General features: G+C 50.1%; 1 pseudogene; it reads right to left on the bottom strand.

Moving 5' to 3' along the window:
• Positions 1-403: 403 nt before the first annotated feature.
• LOC138387089 (B-cell CLL/lymphoma 9 protein-like) lies at positions 404-4957 on the bottom strand (annotated as a pseudogene).
• Between the last annotated feature and the right edge of the window lie 941 nt (positions 4958-5898).

The following is a 5898-nucleotide window of genomic DNA, read 5'->3' as shown; positions in this document are numbered from 1 at the left end:
AAAAATAAAGCACAAATCAAAAAAAAAAAAAAAAGGCAGAAAGAAACCTGGGAGAAGCCAGTCCAAAGGACTTAAACATACAGAGAACAGTGCAACACGTGACTGATGGTAATTCTCAAAGCACGGCTATAGATTCCCAAAAGGAGATGCCATCATGGGATACCCAAGTCCACAAAAATAATTTTTAAAAAATAAATCTTAAAAAAAAGCCTGTTGATTAAGTGAATAATTTGTTTTCAGGTAAATCCATACATTCTTGAGTTCCTCCTCTCCCAAAGCAGCCCTCAGGTCTCTGTTCTCCTATTGCATGACCAACAGTAAATACTCCTGGAACTCCCTCAAAGCAGCTCTCAGGGCCTGGAATCTCATCTTGACAAGGACTGGCACATCCAATCTTAGCAGTTTAAAACATCACATTTCCTGGGTTGCCAGGTCCTTGGCAAATCCATCCATGCCCATATCAGCAGCCATGCCCCTAGGCCTCATCTGTCTGTGGGGGGATCATGATGTTCTGTTGGGGTCCCATCATTCCCTGCATGGACATCATCATGCCTAGAGAGCCCACAGGTCCAGAGTGGGTGTAGAGCCCAGCAGGCACCCAATCCTTGCCAGGAATCACAGCAGCAGCTGGATTGTTCATCAGGGTGGGTGGCCAGGCATTGTAGAGTGTGCAGGTGACATCATCTGATGATGAGATCCCATCATGCCTTGCTGGAGAAAGACTAGTGGTCTGATAGGATCATGGCCTGGCATGGATGGAGCTGTACCAAGAGGAATGTCCAGAGCTCCCACTGGCCCTGGACCTCCCATGCCAGATAATGCTAGTACCATTCTGGGGGCTTGTTGGCCCATCATCCCCTGCATGTGTGAAAACCCAGGTCCAGTCCCAGTCCGGCCTGGGACTTCCCCGCGAGGGAAATATTGCAGTGTCCAGCTAGGCTTCTCTGATGGAATGATGAGGGACAGATCAAACTCAAGTATTCCAGTGGCTCCAGGTCAGATGAGCTCCTACAGATCTGGGTCTGTAAACACTGAAGGCATGCTGTTCCCCAGTACAATGAAGGAGTCAGGACCCCCAGGGCCTCCAGGCTTGTGAAATTCTACATCTGCTGAACTTTGGGACAGGTTGCTGGGGTGGCCAAGGGAGCCTTCTCATGGGAAAACCATCCCTCCTTGGAAGCTCCCTGATCCCTGCTGGGGCCATTGTGAGGGAATGGAACCTGCTGTGGGGAAGACTATACTTGAAGGAAGCCCTGGGGGAAGCCCATCCATCCTTGAGTTACCATCGATGGTTCCTGGGACACATGTCCCATGATAAGATTGTGTGACATCAAGCCAGGCCCTATTGGGGCCCCATAAGGATGTCATTCCCATTGGTCTGAGGGTTGACATTGGAACCATGGGGTTTGGACCTGAAATTTGAGGATTCTGTGTATTAATGCCCATTCCTGGCATATTATTCATTGATGGCAAGTTGGGAGAATGAGCTGGAGGGGAGTCATCATCTGAGCTGGCCACAGTCTTGATGGCATCATGGTATAATGGGGTATAACTTGGCATTGCAAACTTGGACATTCGAGACATCATAATAGAGAGTGGGTTCTGGGAAACGGTTGGCTCTGAAAGCATGGTGTAATGTGTGCTAGAGGGAAGATTTCCAGGGTTATTCACAGAGGTAGGCTGGCTGGCTGTAGGAGGTGGGGGGCCACCTGACTCTACATTTACCAGCATGGCTGGGGAGACCATGGTGAGGGGTGCTTTATGGTTTGAAGGGATCCCAGGATTCTGAAGGGGAGGTTTTGGAGAAGAGGTCCAGGTGATGGGGCAAGAAGTGATAGAGACTTGAGGTGGACAGATCAAGCAGCAGCAGACCCCAAGACAGGGGGAGACTTAATGGAAGCAGTAGCAACTGGGCCTGGCAGCATGCCTGCCAGATGTGATGGAGTCTGAAGGGACTTGAGGTTCCCTGAGGGCAAGCCCAGCATTGGGGATTGGACTTGGTGCATTGTGGGAGATTTCAAAGGGTTAATGCCTGGGGAATGCACCTGGCCACGTGCCACAGATATATCCAAGGATTTCTGCCCTGGGGCATGCTGAATGGGAGGAGTTGTGTTGAGGCTGCTGGGGTTGGTGGAAGGGTTGAGAGGTAGTGGTGGCATATGACTAAGCCAGCTGTTAGTCCTTTGGTAGGGCCCAATTTTTTCTCTGAGATTCTGCAAGCCACTGGTTCTGCCTGGACTCTGAGACATGGGAAGGAAGGGCTGAGGGCCATGCCACACTGCTGCTGAAGGTGCTCGCCGAATGGCAGGGGCACCATCTTCTTCTGAGTAGGCAGCACATCTGAGCCACCTAGGTGCAATTTCATCTTCTCAGGGCCTGCCCCAGCCTCTCTCATCTTCTTAGGTATCATCTGAGAGTTGGATCCCATGCTGACATTTAGGTTGACATCTCCCTTCATCCCACTAGGAACCATCCCAAACTCAAGTTCCCAAGCAGGGCCTATCTGTGGAGGCATTCGTTTTGAAAAGTCACCCCTAGAAGGACTCAGAGGGCCTTCAACTGGTATTCAAGGGAAAATGGAGTTATTCCCAGGCTCCATGGGATGCTGGGCACCTGGAATCATCCTATTTATCTCCATGCTGGGCCTGATGCCTTCTATGCTCATCCCTAGGGGGAAACCCAGCTGTTTCTCTGCCAGCTGCTATTGAAACATCTCTTCAGACAGTACTTGGGGATGTGGGACACATTCCTCTCTACCAGGATCGCTGAAGACACTCTGGCCAGGAGGAAAATTTTGACCATCTGGGATTTTTGGCACATCATCTGGCCAGCTGACTCCAGAAAGACCTGCTCTAGATGCTGGGTTGGGCACATTTGGCCCCTCCATTTCAGCGTTAATCATTCCTGTGAATCCAGGGAGGCGCATCTGGCTCCCTGGCATGTTGGGGTGAGGAGCCATGCCCCTCAGGGCAGAGAATGTGCAGGTTGATGCCATCAGAAAATGTCTCTGTGCCCCTAGATGCCCAGCCTTCACTAGGGGTCATCTGGTATGGAGGGGGAGGCCCTCAGGCACTCTCTGAGGTCCATGCTGATGGACCATCATATCCTGGAGGGAGCACTGCTGGACCACCACTTGTCCCTGCTTCCTCCTCTTCTCTTCGTAAAACTCCTGCTGCAGTTTCAGCCACACTATCTGCTCAGGCGTCATATGGTCCAAGTGGCCAGGTCCTATTGGCCCGGGACTGGGGGTTCATAGTAGGTGAAACCATTTCATCAGGGGCAAAGGGCACATCTGTGTCCTTGAGGGCCAAATGGAGCTCCCACATCTTTCCAGGGCCCAGGGCCCTTACATAGACTTTGGGATTGAGCCATGATGGCCCGTACTGGCCCTTCTGGTTTTTTCAGAGGGTCTTCTAATACCCTAGTATTCTGCTGAGGTCTCCCACTTTGTGCTCCTGTGAATTCTTTCTCATCAGGGAAAAGCATACGCTAGATATCTCTAAGGGTTTGTAAGGAGTGCTCTTTGTGCTCCAGCCGCTCCTGAGATAGGCCATCAGGGTTCTCTGCCAGCATGGGGGCCTCGCCACTGGACATTTGTAGAGGTGGAGGGGCTGTGGGCTCTGCTAAAGAGCTAGTGCTCCCCTGGGAGACAGGGGTTACTGCTTGATTGCTGGGTGTCAAGTTTGGCCTGGTACAATCTGGGGACAGTGGGGTGGAGCTGGCAGGACTGCCTACAGAAGGAATCAGTTTACTTCCTACCCCAGGACTGTCCTGGTCCAGGGGACATGGGGATGTGGCAGGCTTGGGTGCTGGTGCTGGAATGGGTGGAATTGGCTGCAGTCTGGTGTTCTGGGAAGAATTCTGATCCTGGTTATCTGGAGCTGGGGGCTGCTGAGGGAGAGGTTTCAGATCATCCCAAGGAACAGATATCAGTGTGTTCAGAGGGGCTGTGTGTAAGGGAAAATTCACTTGTACAGGCAATAGGTTTCTTAGGCCAAACTAAGAGTGTTTTTTCTGGCCTGGCCCTCCAGCAAGCTGACCTTCCAGTGAGGCATGAGTCAGTACACTTATGTAACCAAGGTGTTATCTCCTATATGAACCCATGTGATCATGCTTTCACTTGGCATGTTGCCACTATTTTTCTGAGCCATATATAAGCACTCATCATGTTCTAGCTGCGCTGCTGCATCCGTCCAACAATAAAGAATATATCTCATCTGCCCGCTACTACTCACCCATCTTTCAATTTCCGAAACCTGCTCTGGTGCACTCGCTAGCCAAAGACCTGCCCCCCCCACCCCACCCCACACACACAGTGCTTCTGTCCGTCTTGCCATTAGAAAAGTTCTGGATGTGAAAAGAGACAATAGTTTCAACCTGGCCCTTCAATGCAGCTTCTGCTGCTGTATTGACCATCTCATTAGAAAACACATACACCACTTTGGCTGGAGTCTTCTGAGCAGGTTTGGGCTCCGGGGCAGTAGTTTGGCCATGGGAGTGGGTGGAAGATCTGGGGGCTGTAACATTTGATGGGGTCATCGAGTGTGGTGTGTGCTTGGAATCCTGGGACTTTATATAGTCAGTGGAATTATATTTTTAATGTCAGAGTCATCATTTGGAGTCCCAAGATCTCTCTAATCAAGAGTCAGTGGAAATGCTTCACTCTCTTTTCCCCTTGCTCTTGGCACCATTCCAGCCACATTCCTCAGCCCCATGCTCCCACTTGGGCTAGGTAGTGCTTTAGGGGTGTGGCCTCCACTCTTGGAGTCACAAGGGGATGGCTGGGATTGGCTGGCTGAACCCCCCTGTTTACCATGATTGGAGAATTTGGATCCAGCTCGGGGTTTGCATATGGGGAGATCACTGTAGGGAGATGGATCATCACCTCTTACTTTGACTTAGGGCTCTTTGTGTTTCCTGATGGAGAGTTCTTCACTTTAGAGTTATTGGAATGCATTGATTGAAATCCTGAGCTTGAAGTCACAAACAGGGATGGGGTCACAGTGTTGATCTTGGGCTGAAGGAGAAACAGCTGCCGGGCCAGTGACAGTGGCCCACTACTTGCTGGGTGTGTCCCTTAGCACTGGCCACCTGTATGCCTTTTTCCTCTTTGTTTTTCTCTTCTGTGGAAGTGGGTCCTTTCCCCTTGAAGCTCCGGCATTCTCTGGGTGTGTACCTCCTGCTGCCAAGGGACAATCTCATATCTCCAGGGCACATAAAATAACTGTCAGTACACCACAGTGTTCATCCTGGAGGTGAGGAGTCCAGGAACCCCTTGCTCAAAGATGACCCTCACCTTTCAAGATGTCCAATTTGGTCTTTTTTTCTACATAAGGATATGGACGTGCTTTCCAAGAATGATCTCTGCCACCCAAACAGAAGGGAATTTTTAGGTCAAAGTGGAATGACACCAGCCAGTCCCACATTCAGTCCCTGGAGGCAGGAGTGGAGTAGGGGAGGGGGCTTTGGTCCAGGGCGACTGTCAGCCCCGGGGTCCTGGGGCTGGGGCCAGCATCTTCCAGCAATGGGGGTGCTGCCCTGCTCCCATAAACACACATAGGCTCCATTGTCCTCTGACACCTCCCCCTTTCCCTTGATATGGCTTTAATGACATTTTTTAAGCTCATTAACCAAGAGAGCTCAAAAACCAAGACTGAAATTTTTCATAAGAACTGCCCTCACCCACTATTGTTGAAACTGAATGGTCTTGGAAATTAGTGTTTGCTGAAAACTTGGTAATGTTTCTTAATGAATTTGACCAAAAATTACAAGACAAAAGAGTGCTCATATGTGAAACATATACAATGATAGTCGTTTCTATGACAATTAACATTGTATAAATTATAGCTTAATGCCATGCTGATTTATATATGTGATATGTCGTTGAAAGGTAAAATA

Source organism: Eulemur rufifrons, chromosome 7 (assembly GCF_041146395.1).
Source record: "Eulemur rufifrons isolate Redbay chromosome 7, OSU_ERuf_1, whole genome shotgun sequence".
Classification (NCBI taxonomy): domain Eukaryota; kingdom Metazoa; phylum Chordata; class Mammalia; order Primates; family Lemuridae; genus Eulemur; species Eulemur rufifrons.
The sequence above is the reverse complement of the archived record's forward strand: the minus strand, read 5'-3'. Positions and strand labels throughout refer to the sequence as shown.